The sequence below is a fragment of the Gymnogyps californianus genome, chromosome 4 (assembly GCF_018139145.2).
Source record: "Gymnogyps californianus isolate 813 chromosome 4, ASM1813914v2, whole genome shotgun sequence".
Classification (NCBI taxonomy): domain Eukaryota; kingdom Metazoa; phylum Chordata; class Aves; order Accipitriformes; family Cathartidae; genus Gymnogyps; species Gymnogyps californianus.
In genome coordinates, this window is record NC_059474.1 from 75,975,664 (window position 1) to 75,992,744 (window position 17,081).

The following is a 17,081-nucleotide window of genomic DNA, read 5'->3' on the forward strand; positions in this document are numbered from 1 at the left end:
GAGATACTGCAGATCTAATCTAACTCACTTGATTGAAGCAGACTGAAGTGTACTTAGGCAATCAGGTAGATCCTTAGAAATGCAGATGTTTGTCTAACACACCAGTTCTCAGACCTCTGTGCTTGCAAGTCGTCTTCCCTCGTCACTTCTGCCTTGCCTTCCCCTTCGGCAGCTGCCTGTCCATTGGGCTTGTTCGTACTGGATGAGAAAAGCTCTGACTCCAGCTGGGGTCATGGCTCCTAGGGAGCAGTTGTTCTAACCAGGTCTTAGTAAACTAAACACAATGTCTCTTAGTAAACTGCTCCAGAATTTTCTGATGCTGGTAGTTTTGGAAGGTTTTTCCTAATATCCAACTGGATGTTCATTTACTTTTAAATTTTTTTTGGCAAATTGAACTTTCCTGTCCTTCTCCCCCTGTTAGCATGGAGAATAGCGGAATGCTGTGTTCTTTACAAACACTCTTTACAGACTGAAAGACATGTCTTACCCTCACTTTTTTCTAGAATAAAGTAAATTCCTTCAAGTTTCCCTGATATATCATGTTTTTTGAATGTGTTTCCTTCTTCTTCTCTGCCAAATGCTTTCCCCCATGTTTATATCTTTCCTGCAAGACAGTGCCTGAAACTGTGCACATACTCAGTTGAGGTTTCATCACACAGCAATTTTTTACATGACTTTGACATGACAGTTATGTTAATATATTCTATACTGAACAACCCTTTTTTGCAGTAGCATTGTGTTATTGACTTGGATCATTTGGGATTCACTTCACTTCCTGATCTGCTATCTACTAGTTATTCTCCACTTTTTTATTTATGTAATTTCATTTATGACACTTGGCATTTGCCTTTGTTACTATCATTTTGAATTATGATCCAAATTTTACAAGATAGTTTTTGATTCTGAAACTGTCCTTGAAAGTGCTTGCAAACCCTTTTCTTTTCCTATTGACATGCATACCTGTAACCTTGTGAAATTGAATTAATTTTATGAAAATGTAACTGGAGAAAGCAACGTATATGTCAGCCTCCTCTTAATTTGTTCTCTTTCCCCATTAAGTAATGGCTTAGATACTGTCTTTTTCCTTGTTAAGACATAAAATACATACCTCCAATCAAGTAGCGCACTTAGGCCTTTTGGTTGTCCTAGAGACTTCTTGAGGTGTGAAAGAAATAAATGAGTCTTCCTGAATGCATTTCTGAGGTCTGGCTCCATTTTGGCCTCCAAACAGTAAAACTCCATCCTGTGTCACAAAAGACAATAAAACAATCTCTTATGAGATAAAAACACAAACTTGGTGAAATAAAGATAGTGTATTCAAATTATTGTTATTATTTTATTAAAGCTCAAAATATATGACATTTGGTTTTTTTAGTTCAGGAAGAAATTGGGTATTTGTACGATTTCTAGTGAACACTGAGAGAATATGGGATCTCTGGAAAGCAAACTATGTGTTAATATGAGCATATTCCTTTTTGAGGACAGTAAGAAAATGTATCATTTCCATTAAACTCAGTGAGAAAACTCCTCAGGAACTAAAAGGATGAAGAAAACATGATTTACCTGGTAGTCTAATCAGAGAGGAGTGATCAATTAGCATGCAGAAATGTGTATTGGAGCTTCAAGTGTTTGATATCTATAATAATTTGGCTTGTAGGTCTTTGTAAGAATGACAATCTTGCTCATGCTTGCTGAGTCACATATGGAAGACTAGATTTGGGCAAATGTAGTTAACAACTTTGTAGGTATAATGGAAAAAAGAAACATTTTTGAAGATTTCCTTCCTAATTTGCTATCCCTTTAGTTGCTGGTCAGCGTTCTAACTCTTATAAAAAGGCAGTTTAAGAACTCCTAAGAAGAGAAATGGAACAATACTTTTACCTTCCTGTCCTTATATGGTTAAGAATAATAAATTCATTAGTATTCTGAAGTATGTTTTAGAATTGATGAGTCTATTGCTGTTAAAACTATGAAATGGGGTTAAATATGTTAAAACGTGTTTGGGATATCAGTGGACTATCAGTTCCAATTTATTTGAGCATTTTATGTGTGGGATTGGGATCTGTGCTTCCATTGTAGAAAATTTAATTTGTTTTCACATTTATTTTCAGTTTTTTCTATCACAGAATAATATGCATACTTTTTTTTTTTAAACTGGAAAGTTAACAAGGGTACTGTCAAGTGTTTATGAAATAATTAACTGCAGAAGTTCTCAGATGTATATATAAAAATTTCTATATTTTCTCCATCAAAAGAAATATAACACATTACATTTTATACTACTAATTACTGAAATCTCTCTTTTTCCAGTGGGAAGAGTTACATCCAAATTCTTTGAACTAATGAGGTACTAGCTGAGTGAGGCAGAACAACTCGTACAAATTGTACGGATGAAGAACTGATTGCATCTTATGCAGCAAGTAAGTTTAAGAAATGGCATCTCACTTCTCCCAGATATCCTTTGTGTTCAACTCATTCAATATCATATCATGTAATAAAATATTCCTTTAGCTATTATTAGACTCAAAATGTTGTAATCAAGACATGTGAGATACTATTAGCCAGCAAAATATAAAAAAAGTTTAAAAAGACAGCAATGAGACAGAATGACAAACTCTTACATTATGCCATGTGTTTTAATTCCTCCCTGCAGTGAGGATTTTATAGATATTTTAAGATGTTCAACTTTTCCTCTAAGTTTTTCTAAGGAATTGTGAAAGTTGTGCTTTCTCCTGCTCTAGATATCTTTCTGATCAGAGATAGGCAGTGAAGCCTAATCTTCAAAAGTATTTTGACACTTACTACTGAAGCCATTAAAAATCAAAACACTGAAATAAAACTGATGAAAGGCAGAGAGGGACAGATACAGTTCTGTTTTGAAGTGGAGGCAGGCTAAGCCATTTCCTCCTGACACTAGTTTGTGTACTGGGATGTGGAGCAGCCAAAGAGAAGGACAGAGACACATCTCTGCACAGCAATGATTTCTACAACTGCCATGTACTCTGAAGGAGCTGAGGGAGTCCTGCTAGAACAATGTGAATTCCCACAGCTGTGCCAGCGATGGGATGCGTATCCCCTTCACTCCGTATTTCTTGTAACTCCACACCTACTGAGACCCTGGAGAACATTGGACAGCCTGGGCCCACGGTGATTTAATGGTGACTGCAGTTGTGTACCCTATGTTGGTTATGATGTTTCATTGTTTTAGTCATTCTCAATACAAGTATGGACATATTAATAGATCTTTTTTTTTTGAATGCTAGAAGATATCTCTGCATCTTTCAGTCTGTTCTGTATACTACTGTCCTTTTCACTTCTCTCTTTTACTGACATGCCAAGCCAAATAATTTGTTTGTCCAAACCATCACTTCCAGCCTCAGGGTGAATATATCAGGGGATACAAAATCCACCATTTCCCTGGATAATCAGTTCAAGTAGTTAATCACAGTTAAAAATCTGTGCCCTATTTCCAGTTTAAGTTTGTCTTCATTCAGCTTCAGCCATCGTCCATACCATGTCTTTTTTGTTAAACAGAATTTATCTTTAGTATCTTTTGTCTTTTCTGAAGATAGCAACTTCTCAGTCTTTTTTTTTTTTTTTTTTTTTTCTCCAAATAAACCAGTTGACCTATGACAGTCTCCCACTCTAAGGCACGTTCTCCTCTCCTTGCATCATCTTAATGTCTGTTGCATTACCTTCTCCAGCTTTGCAAATACAGTGAAACTACTGTATGCAGTATTGCAGGCCTGATCTCACTAATGTTACACAAATTAATAACACCCATTTATTTCTATTCAGTCCTCCCCATTCATAGACCTAAAGGTCATATTCACTCTGTTAGCCATAGCTTGACAGCAGAAGGAATGCAAGTGTTCCCTCCATTCTGACTCTAAATCTTTTCCAATCATTACTCTGCAGGATGCAGCCTCTATTTTATAAACAAAATCTGCGTTCTTTATTCCTGGATATAACTCTGAATTTGGCAATGGTAAAATAAAACTTTAATGATCCAAGCTTGCCAAATGATCCAGATCACATCACTTCCTTCCAGTCTGACACTCTTCATGGATTCCACACATTTTATCAACTAATTTTATATTTACTTCCAGATCATTGATAAAAATGTTGAATACCAATAACCTTAGTACTAATGCCAGGAAACCCCTATCAGGTGCAGTCGTACTGAATGAAGATTTCCAATGGATATCTACTTTGAGATCTATAAATAAACTGTTTTTTAAGCTAGTTAACATGTGCTTTACTAATATTTTAAAGAATCATTTTTTCAGTTATAGTTGAAAAATCTAAACATATTGCCATTCAATTTATAATGTGGTCCAAAGCCAAATATAAACTAAGGAAAGTTTCTTTATTGTACTATTCTTTATAACTTGAAATTTTTATTAATTGAGTCTGCTATCAACTTTTCATTTATGTTTATAGTTTCTTATTAGGAACAGCTTAACCCATCTTGATTAACTTGAATGGGAAGAAACTCTTTAAAATAACGTTTCCTATGGATTGGCCTCTATAGAGTGAGTCTGGAAGCAGGACATCTTGGTTTTCAAAATAACTGGAAATTCTTTTTACTTTTGAGTATTTAAAGTTTTCATCAGAATGCAAAGAAAAGATTGATGATTTTCCCACAGTGGGTGATATGGTCACCACCAACAGTGGGTTGCAAAAGTCAATTTAGATGATTTATTACGGGCCAAATTTTAATTTTGTGATGATTTATGTCTTGTACTGGCTGCACTTTGAGTTGTTTCAGCATGTCCACAGGCACTGAATTTGATTCTTTAAGGGACAAATACAGTTCTCAATTTTTACAAGTTCATATATTCATTTTCATGATGCTGTACTAAACATAATGGGTCCGTTTAAAAACATATACAGCATTTGATTACATAAGCATTTATATCTCCCCAGTGTTCCTATCAGATGTGGAGAGCTGTCAGCATGCAATGGGATCCTGCAACTTTTCAACATTATCTAATGAAAAAAAATGAACAAGAACACCAGAACATTTTATGGATTTTTATTATTTGGAGATGCCGTAATTGCTTTGTATTGAAAAAATACACGCCATATTCCAACTACGCTCTCCAGAGATCTGGAACAAGAATCCTCCCTGCTAACTTTTAGTTATATTTCTCTGACTGCGGGTGCTTTTGTTTTAAATTACCCATCCAGTCATTACCTTTTGCAGATTTTTATATTAAATGCAACAGTTACAAATGCTTTAATTTTATATTTTATTATTCAATAAAGCCCTCCAGCTGGCCAGATTCCTCCTGTGTAAACATTCTGACACTTTTGTTTAGAAGATATATCAGCATGTGCAAGGCAATGGCCAATGAAATCTCCATTATCTCTGTTTGACGGGGAATGCTTTGAAAGGCTGTGTATTTTTAATGAATAGGAAAAATCAAAGACAGAAGAACATCTTGGGCCTTTATACATAACAAAAAGGGCATATTTATTGACTCATTAATACTAAATGTCAGATTGCTGTGTTGACAGTCGGCAGTCTCCAGTGTTCCATCACCTACAGGGAGTATTAAATATAGAATAAACAGTTCAGTATAAACTGAGGGGCCATTTTTCTATCAGAATAGTGGGTGGGTCTATTAAGTTAATTTATTAACAGTGAAACTCAAGTCACAAAACCTCAGATGGAATTCCAGGCCATAACTCATAATTTTATAGCTTTCTATTCTAGATTATTCCCTCTTCCCCAAACCTTGAACATATTTCTTTCTACAAAAAAAATAAGCTACCTTCCTTTTTTCTCTTTTGACCCTTCTTCCAGGCTTGGTATTGATACTATTTCTTCCCTCACTTCCCTTGCAGAGTTTTTAACAGCTCGTGTCCCTCCATTCTATTCCCTTCTTGTACTGTACTACTGACACATGTTCATTCCTTATTGTTGTTCTAACACTCAGTATTTGCTCTTCCCGTTTCTCAACTTATCTTTCATTAGAGCTCCCCTTTCTTGCATGTTAAGATGACTCTTTAGAGTACCAGGCTATTAACAGATCCTATTAAATATTTTGGTCTGTGTTCTTCCCAATTGTCCACTGCTAAATATTTTACAGTGTTTCTTTTCATTTTAAATGACCTTAGGAATAAAAATATCCTCAGCTTTGTTTGCTTGAGGATTTAATCTCCCGATAGAACTCACAGTTGGAAAATATTTCCTCTATCCCATCCCCATTGCTCTTCTTTGATTTCAAAAGATGAAGGAGTCAGTGCGGGTTGCTACTATCCAGATTTATTAACAAAAGGGACAGTATTTCCCTAAATTTGTATATGATTTAGAAGCACTTCTATATCTATATAGCCAACGCAGCAGTATGCCTTATTGTAACTTTTCCCTTGTCTTTCTTTGCCAGCCTCCACCACATGCTATTCTCACTTGTTATGTCTCTTCTTCAACGTCCAATCTGATTCAATAGGGTGAGGACCTGCTGTGTTTGGATAGTGTGTAGCAATTCAGCTTCCTACAGTTTAAGACAGTTAGGTGCTATTACATAAAACAAAGAATAATAATCCCATTGCCCTGATTTATGGTGTCCTGTATTAACCTAAACTATTCCTATCCTTCCTTGATGTTTACAGTGTCTAATGTGGGTGCATAGACATCTGTCCAAACTATAAATACTACTTCTAATACTTTAAAAAAAAAAACAAAAAAACAAAACTTTCTCAGTGATGTTCTTTGTAGGGCAATATCCTTAGTTCTCAATTTGTGAGACTATTTTTATGACAGAACTGTCATGAAAGCATCTCAAAGAGGTATGGTTATTGTGTATATAAAAGAAAAATGTTGTCATAATTGTATTATTAGAGAAATATAATGGCCATGTATTTATTTTCCAAAATGTATGTGATCTCTTTTGGCTCCACTGGGATATCAGATCTAATTCTTTATGTATACAGAAAGGCTGATCATGCCTGAATTTAAATTATATAAATAAGCCTAATTTCCTGATAAACAAAGGAGAAAAAACATGAGCTCACAAATTTTTAGGCTCTCAGACTGTTTGGGTTGGATGATTCTCTGGACATTCCTAAACTGACCACAGAGAGCTATTGGATTTGTGTATATACAGAGTAATGAGACCTTAAATAACTTTAAGATACAAGTTGTTCCTAATTAGAACTGATCATAGTTTCTGATTTTTGCATGTTTAAAATTGGACGGGGACAAAATAGTCTTTAGGGGAAATGTGAACAAGAGATTTATATGGTGAATACTATGCCTGTACAGGTGTTGGCAGGTGTGGAGGATAAGGAGTCAGGACCCTATATTGTGCATTGCATAAAAACTAGTCACAATCTCGCCTGCTATAAACAGGCCAGAATTAAAATCTTCAGTGTGAAGAACCAGTGAATTAAAAACTTCAGTAATGTGACTTCTTCCATTGGTAAATATTTTTGCTCCATCAATTTCAGTCCACAAAATTTTCCAGGACCTTATGAGAATTTACTAGGACAAAAATGGACATAACTTATCAGAACAGCAGCAATAATTAACAGTCTATTTGATACCCTATACCAAAGGCTCCAGGAAAATCTATCCTGCAGTTGACCCTATGATGTCAGCAGCCACTCCATGTGTTCAAGGGTACTCAGATCTAACACTTATTTGATAGCAGGCCAGGCCTGCTGATTACTGGATGTCAAAGAAAACAAGAAAAACTGAGCAGATAACACAAAATTGTGCAGAGGAGGGATTGTTGCTGAGAGAGTTCAAAAAGAATATTTTGGATGTGAGTCAAGAAGAAGTTGAGATTATTTGGAAAAGAGTGTAACGCGAAAGGATATGCCAGTGAAAAGGTCAAAAAGGAAGTTTAAGGAAAAAACAACTTGTCTTAGATATTTGAGAACCTTGACTTAACATACTAAAGCTTGATATTGTTGCAAAGAACCAGCAGCTTTCTCAATCAAATCCTATCAGGCTATCGTGGTTACACATAGCATGACTAACAAATTCTGAAGTCCTTGCTCAGATACAGTAAGTCTTGAACAAAACCTGTTCTGGATCCTACAAGGTAGTTCTTACGGAGCTGCATCGGAAGAGTAAGATAGGTGTAACTAGACACCAAGTGTAGTATTTGCGACATCCTATACTCTAATGTACTGATTATTTACATTTATGTAAATAACTGCTTACATTAGTTATGTGGTGCCTTTAAAAAGAAGCTACAGGGCAAGATGACCGGTTGATAAAGGACAAAATTTTGAAATAAAATTATGCTTTCATTAGTCCTTTTAAAGCTCTTCAAAGTGGTCGGGAACCCCTTTCGACACAAACTACTAACTTCCTGTTTTTCATAAACATATCTCTGCACACTTTGTTACAATATGCAGAAACCAAATCTAGACTAGCAGTAATCTAACCATGCTGAACTGGACCTCCTGAGAAGCAGATCTTAAAAGCTTGTTTAAAGCTCCATACTATGACCATTAGATTGTGTTGATACCCAGAAATAAAAGTCCTGTAACTTGCTGGGCTTTAAATACCAAACTACATTCCTGATGGGTGATGGCAACAATGGATGTTCTTGGTTAACTGACTGAAGACAAAGCATTTTCTCAGAATAACTCTGGAAAGTAGTCATTCAAATAAGTGTTTTTCAGTTGTGCTCTTTGGAAAATATTTTCAGCATGCATCTTAGTTTTATTATGCAATGGCGTGTAAAAATCTATCAAATGTGTCTCAAGACAACAAAAGAAATTCCTTTGAAGAAACTCTGTCAATCTTGAGATCAACCTTACAAGTTTAGAGGTTGATGGATCATATTAAACAAGGCTTTTTAAAAAAAAATATAATTTTAAGTATACCTCTAAAATTGTACTCACTTCTTTAAACTGTCAACTGCTGTAACTCATTATCCCCTTCAGAGTCGCAAGCCTTGGGGCTTGTTCTTTCACCAGCGTACTGTGCCCTTGTGGAGAAAATGAAACCAGAGGTTTTCATCTTTTCCTCATTCAAGTATTTCTTCAGCAACAAGTCCAGAATGACAACGCGGTTACTAACTGTTGCCAATAGGAAAGGCCTGCAATTTAGCTTGGCCTGATTTGACATTGTGGAGATCATTTACTGTTCTCCAGAAGAAATCAGTCAGTTCAGCTGACTCTTCTAGAGCTGCCTATTTCAGAGGAATGATATAGGCACCAACACATTAGTTTGCTTACTATGACCTAGTTACACTTCAGTAAGTTTATATCAGGGGTTGAAGTGAAAGGGATGGGAATAGCAGTTTTTCTGTTGAAATTTATTATTAACAATAATCTCTCTTTTGATGTACTTCGTAGAGCATCTCCCTTCACTTCTCGCTGTTTGTTCAAGAACCAATCACATAAGCTTCAACTCAGATGTCACTTGATACCTCTAAGTATTGCAGATCAAGGAATTTTGTTGTATTTAGTAGTAGTCCTGTGGCTCGGGAGCTTAAAAATGAAGCAAATGGAGTATACAAATAGAAACGGAAGACATTTCTATCCCTATCTGTATTTGACCCTGAATCATCTATCTCCCAAGATCATGCCCCATACACTACACTGGAGCATGGCAGTCTCGTACCTCTGTAAAGGTACTGCTGTAGAAGCTGTGTAATTTTCTATGAGATACTTAAATGCGCATTGAGTCAGAACGACTGAGACAGAATAATTCTCTGGCTTGGTGACTAGAACTCCTAGTTTATGAGCAATCCAGTTCCTATTGCAACGATTCTTTAAAACGTATTTGGTCCAGTTAACTATTTCAATAGGAGGCAAGGGAGATCTAGAACATCTTAAAAAATAGCAGTCAGAGTATCCCCTTAGGAAGTGAAATCCCCCAGGGAAGCCTGGCAAGAGGGAAAGAGGGTAAAAATACACTATTGTGGTCCCTTGTGTTTCAGGGACCATCACAACCTTCTTCATTTTGTTCGCCTACCCCTAAAAAGCTTCCAGGTAAGGTGTTCTGGCAAAAACAGGCAATAGACAAATTCAAGATGACCAAAACTTTTTTTTATAAATAGTCTGTTTCACAGGAAGAATCACTGAGCTGTGAATAATTATTAGTGAAGAGAGAGCCCTACATTACTAATTTTAATGTGACCTCCAAATTTCTCTACAATCAGTGCTGCACCAAATACCCTATCAAATCTCAGCAGAAAAATTGTTATATGTATTATATATGTATTAATATATGTATTTTTATGGATTTTTACTATTTTTAAAAAATAAAGTAAAACTTGAGAATGGTTAGTATGCAAGAGCTCAAATGCAGGGCAGAAAAAAAAAATTACTTAACATTATATGTTCCCCTTTTCAAAGATACCCACTTATTCACTAGATAGATTTGTATACAAAAGATACAATCACTAGAGCCACAGCTTTGCTCTGTCAAACACTCCTTCAAAATTCTCCTTCTTGCAAATACAGTGGAATGGTACTACACCTCCCTTCATAGTCCAGAAGCATCAGATTGATTGTATCTGGAGAAGATAGTGCTAAAATATGACTTAAAACAGCCTCATTGCATCAGTTAAGGATGGTTTGATTAGATCTTCTGGATATAAGGCAACAACAATAGAAATTCTCTGATAAAAAGAGCTTTAAATTAATTTCATAAAATAAAATGTCTTGATTGTTGTGAAAACATTGCAGTGAGCAGGCTCCACTGCCTTGTTTTTAACATTCAGCTGAATTCTACATGTATTTTAATATTTGTTTGTTCTGAAAACATAGCAATCTGCCTCAAGCAGATTAGTAAGAGACAAGCTGGCATATTCAATTCTATAAGGGATTCTGAACAAGCAGCTCAAAAGCGACTATTTAAAAATCAGCAATCCTGTTTCAGACTGAGACAAAATGAGAGACTCCAAGGCATTCTCTTTACCAGGTTTTATAACTATTTGAATTGCAACAACAGGGTGTCCTGGTTTCGGCTGGGACAGAGTTAACTTTCTTTTTAGTAGCTGGTACAGTGCTGTGTTTTGGATTTAGTGTGAGAATGATGTTGATAAAACCTGAAAACAGGTTTGTTTCTTTGAATGGCATTGTTGGAGAAATTCCTTTTAAAAATTACAACAAAGCAGAAGTGAATGTCTTTTATACACAGGCCAATTTGCATCATCCTTGCAGCACACAGAAAAGAAAAGCCAATAACAATGCCATTTTTGTTTGAAATGCATTAAATATATGAATAGCAACCTTCACTTTTCTTTTTTGAAGGAAAAGCATTATGAAGTTACAGAAATAATTATTAAAAAAAGCACGCTCAACAAGTTTTCATTAGAATTTGCCTTCTTAGCATACATATTTGTATCATATATTAATAATACATCTTAAAACTCACCCTGAACTGTGTGTCTAGAGTGCCTCTGAATGTGACAAAGGGCACCTGTTGTTTTTAAGCCCATTTGCAGCTCTTTCAGTGTAACAGCCCAGCTGGCTCACCTCAGTCACTGCCTCCCCCTCTGCTGATTCCAAGGCTCAAAATCTCTTCTCTTTCCCATTTCCCAGCAGCACCTTAGCCTAGTCCATTTGCTCTTCTAACAATCATGCTAATTGTTTCTTTCCATAGAGTGGGTCAAATGTTCTCATTTTTAACACCAGTGAGTTCACTGGGTCTGCATGTGTGTAACTGAGAGGGGAAGATGGTCTTTTGTCATTAAGATAGAAAAATTATCTTGGAGCACAAATATTTCTGAGGATTTTTCTGTAATGCATATGTGTATGACTGACTACTTTGTGTGTCTGCTATCATGCAGCATCTTAATTTTTTGGAGTGGTCTCCTGTAAAAAGCTTTAATCGATCCTGTATCTAGTTCCTCTTCACAGAAGAGACTGCAGTGCTGGTATAGTTCAGCTTATGTGGGACCTGTGTCTACCAGGCAGAGTCCACACTGTTCCCACATACACGTGCAATAACCAGCAACACATCCAGAAAGTTGCAGGAAGAACAAATGTGAGGCTACAGAGCGATTCATTTAACACTAAAGAAATCGTAGTGTATTTTAATGAGAACTCGCCATTTACCCCAGGGCTGTAATTTCACCGTTGCCAAAGGGGTATTCACAGATGCTTATAATGGTAGAAATGAGAACACAGTGTTGTAAATCAAATTGGAAAAGACATTCAGAAGTACACTTGTTTTGTAGGAGCAAATGACACACATCTTCACAGAATTATCATCATCAGCTAATTATAACTGTATACCTTATGATTTAATCTTGTCTGGCAAGCACAAACACATGAGATCTAATTTCAGAGACAGTCAGAAGAGTGCAGTAAATTGTTTTATTTTCTCCAATGTAGATTTTGGATTTTTCTGCTGTGCTGTTCACAGGTTTCTTTCCTGATCCTTCACATACACTGGTCTTAGTTTGCGGCGCAATTTCTACTGAAGATTTTAAGATGATACATGAGATACTATTTTTTTCCCCAAATGATCATATTTAAGATTTAAAAACTAAAGAAGTGGACTCAGGTAACAAGAAGGAAATTCTGAGCCATGCTTATTTGTGATTTTATCTTGCTACTGTCCTCCTAAGGACGAGAAAGTTGGACTCAAATACTGCACTGAAGATAGTCTGGGACGCAATATGAAGCATCACCCAACTAATGTGTTCCCACACTGCATAGTTACTTTCCCCTATCTTTTTTTCACTTGCTATTAGCAGGGAGGCATAGACATGGAGAATACTTGAAGGTACAGCTGATTTTATATGGCCTAGCTCATCAATATTTAGAGCTCTGTAAACTGCCTTTACTGAAAGCAGAAATGCACTTCAATGCCATGCTCATAGTGTATGGATTGGAGAAAAAGGTGAAGGCAGGAGCACTGTAAACCAGCAGACTGGAACCAAAAACCAGCAGACTGGAACCAAGCTGGGCCCTAAGAAGACCAGAAGGGAAAGAGTTACAGTGTGAGAAAACAGGCATCTGCAAGCTTCTTACATAAACATTCCAGTTATTATTCATTTGTTGACTGGTACTCCCTCTTGATTTTATTCCATCACTATTTTTGTATCTCATGGAGGAAGACTATTGTACAGAAGAACTATATTTTTTATATAAAAATTGTACTTGCTAAGAATGATTTATATGCACAATGTGGTGATGGGGTGGACTTCAGCCATGTTATCTTTGAACATTTCATTCCTTAAAGGACTGAAAAAGTTATTTAGCTTTCTGGTCGGGTATCAGAAGAAGATTATAATTTGCAATAGAAGTTGAGTTAGCTAAACTTGTAGTAACAATAAAATACGGCTCTGTTACATATGAGTACCGATAAGAAAAAGGAAGTCAAATGACTAAATTAAAATATAAAATCCAAAGATTTGGGCAGGCAAAACAATAATAGCATAGTTTTAGTTGGCCATTATTTGGGACTATATATGTTTTTCTATTCATGAACTCTGTTTTCTTTGAATTTCAGCCTTTGAGGAAATGCTTTTTTTTTTTTAGCTTTTGTTAGTGATTCCAACAGTGAAACTATGAAAGAAATGGGGTAATTGCACTATTTCCTATCTAGAGGTGATTTTGATGCAGAGTTTCATTTGGAGGCTGGAAATTAATATTTCAGTTAAGATTCTTGTGATGACCTCATCAGTAACTTGGGTACATCAAGTAAAATACACATGTGATGCTGAGAATACTCCCAGACTTTATGTTACTGAATGCTCTGAAGAAACATCACTGGTCATCTGACAGGACAGGGACGAATTCACTTCAGAAATGGAGTCTGCCTTTCTCTTCGTGACTTCAAAAAATTAGGGAATGTCTATCCTTAGAAGAATTACAGAGTCATAGGAGTAAAGAGGTACAGAAGAATTACATTTCTTCCATTTGTTTATTTGGGATGATGTATCAGATTATGCATTTGCGATACAATATTTTCAAAGCTGGTGTAAGTGGAACTGACAAAAAGAATATCTGTTGTTAAAACTGCATTGTGATATGATAGTATATACTGCCTTAGGGGACTAACTTACCTTTGCACATATTCTTAATGAATGAGAGTTTTTGTATCCTTATATAATATGGTAAGAGAGTCTTTTCTGATTTGAAAGTAGGAAAGCAGCTCAAGCCCTGTTTATGTGTGCCCAGACCAGCAACCATACGTGTAAAGAACAATAAGCAGTGTACTTGATTCTGCTCAGATATTCATTATGATTTTCTTAATAATTAGTTACAATTATTTGTCTCTTTAATTAGATTTTTGTTGAGGATTTTACAGTACAGGGCTAAGCCTTGTGAAATTATGGGGCAAAATGGCACAAAGCTGGAAAGGCAGTTGTTCTATAAAAAACTATAAGGTTTGGCAGAAGAGGAAAGGCTTGGATTGTAAAAGGTCATGTTCCTTAACTCCTGTCATTGCTTAGATTCATCAAGAGCATTTTCTGATTGACAACGTAAACTGTTGTAGTAAAGTCCATGGGCTAAATACAGATTATCCCACTGATACAAAACTGTCAGAGTCATTGCAGTACAGAGCCAACTTGACTAAGAGAATACTGGTAATAGGAAGAGATTAACACTGTTTTCTCCTAGCATCTTGTTTAGTCTGCTTCAAAACTGGCGATCAGAGATTGCATGATAGCTTTGTGAAGTCTTTTGTGTTGCTTGTTGACTGAAATACAGATTGGACTTTTTAGGATGGATAGCACGTTCTTGAAGAATGAATGGGTTGTCCGTAAGTATTAACAGAGGTCGGAGTCAGAGGAAGGGATGCGATTGTTTGCCCTCATGCTTTGCTTTTGTTGTCATTCTCTGCCCATGCTCATTCTTTGCCTAATACTGTCTTGGCTACAAGATGAACTGTACTTTTAATCCCACTTTGTTGTACTCCTTCAATAACAGGACTTGTTACTTCCACATCTCCCTGTGTCAAACCAGGTGGTCCTACACTGGATATTTGGGTGACAGCATCCTGCTTCCCAGCTGTGATAATAAATAAGGGGCATAAGATCTGGCACTTGTAAATGCTTTTATTTTGGAAGCTTCTGTCCAACATCTGGATAAAATTATTCAAAAACATATTCCTCCAAGTGAAATATTTTTATCTAAACAATGGTATGTGCCATGAATGCAGACAAACTAATATTAGTCAGATACACTGATTAACAGCAACAACATGAAAATGAAACTATCTCCCTCCATCAGTTTGTTTGATATACGTGCATGGACTAAACTCATGTAAGTTACTAAATTATGCCTATAATTTGTACCTCATTCTTGTGCAGATATTCTAATCAGACTGAGATTCCTTTTTTGGTACGTTAATAAAACAGACAATAATAAGACAATGAGTATGAGTCAGATAGCTCAAGTGTAGGTATCTAGTGTTATTTTAGGTGCTTTGAGGTATCCCATCTGGTTTCCAGCTGCCGCTATAGAAGGGCAGCTCTTCCAGCTCTTCCATTTGTCATGCGTCAGACCTAGCCAGGCAAAAGTCCTGGATGCCCTAGGGTACCCAAAATGCCACTGGTTGCCACTCTTCAGGCACATGGATTGTTCCAGTGTCTCTTGCTGGCACTGCTGGTTAGTGAGTAAGAATCTGTAGAAAAGGATTGTAAGCGAAGATTTTTTTGTTAGCTGAGCTTCCTACTATGACTGGAAAGTTTAATCCCAAATACAGTATGCATGGCTTTGGCAGCATGTCTGGGCAATAACCTAAAGCAGTTCTACATCTTTTCATACATGCTATAAAGCTGACTTGGCCCAATTGAAGTAAACTGAAAAATTTTTAAGGATCAAATCTGAGAAACACTTTAAATTAAACTTCCATTTATACATAGTCTTTTAATATCTGTTACATGGTTGCCAGATGGACTCCTGTTCTTTTATAACTTATGATATAGTATGTTGTACTTCTGCACTTTCTTATTACGTTGAATTCTCAGCAAGTGATTCTGTTGCAAGAACTATTAATAGGATCTAATCCAAGCAAATATTTTTCAAATATGCGTGTTTTATACCTTTTTTTATATTATTCAAAGTCTGAATACTTTCTGTAATATCAGAGTTTTGTTTGGGCGTAAAAGGGCTTCACCATTATGTCTTAAAATGGAAAGAGAGGCCTAGTTCCCATACACTATTTCTTCCAAGGAGTTTTATGAAAAGGTCGTTTTGATCATTTTGATTGACCATCTTTTAACATGTCCTGAATATTTCCATTTTCTTTATTGACAAGTTTAATGATAAGGTGTATATGTCTGTACCTCTGGTTGATGTCTAACTTTCAGATCCATCTGGTATGATGGAAATAATGTGCGTTACAAGTTCACAGATTGGTCTTGAAGTTAGAGATTTTTAGTGATCAAATCTTGCTTAAATTGGTAAATGCACCTGCCACCTTGCCCATTTATTAATGATTTCCTTCTGAAAATCCTGTAGATTTTTTTGTCACTGCCACTGCCAACTGACTTCCTGTTGTACGTTGTCTTTCTAATGAAGTGATTCAGTTGCAGTTTACTTTGGTTTTCATTAGATTTTTTTCTCATAACAGAAAAATCTTTTTTTGGGGCTAATACTAGACTGCTTTTGTCTTTGCCCTTTTGTTGAGCTAGCGCTCAACATCTTGACAAAGTCTAGATCTTCAAAGTCTATTGTTGCTGTGGAATGGAATGCATATGTTGTATGTCTATATTTTCTAATATTGAAGTTAATGGCAATACCAAACATGATAGCTTAGAGAATACATCATTATTTAATATCAGTCTATATGATTAACCATTCTTTCAAGCCTATGTTTAACTATGCAAGCTCCACTGCAATGATGGCAATAATTTTCATTAGAATATAATAACAATTCAAGATGTTCTATAGTGGTTTGTGTTAGAAGCTCTCCAGGTGCTGGGGAAATCCATGAAGTTTGTGCTGACCGGTAAATGGTATTTGATGCTCTCTTTGATGATTATACTTAGGGTAAAAATCTGGCCAACACATGAAATGCAGCTTGTTCTTGCTTTACTTCAGCTCTAAAAAAAAAAAAAAAAGAAAAAAGTGCTTAAAATGACTTTACTTATGTCCGTAGTTTTGCTCACCTCAATCACTGTTACACTAAGTCACACTCATGT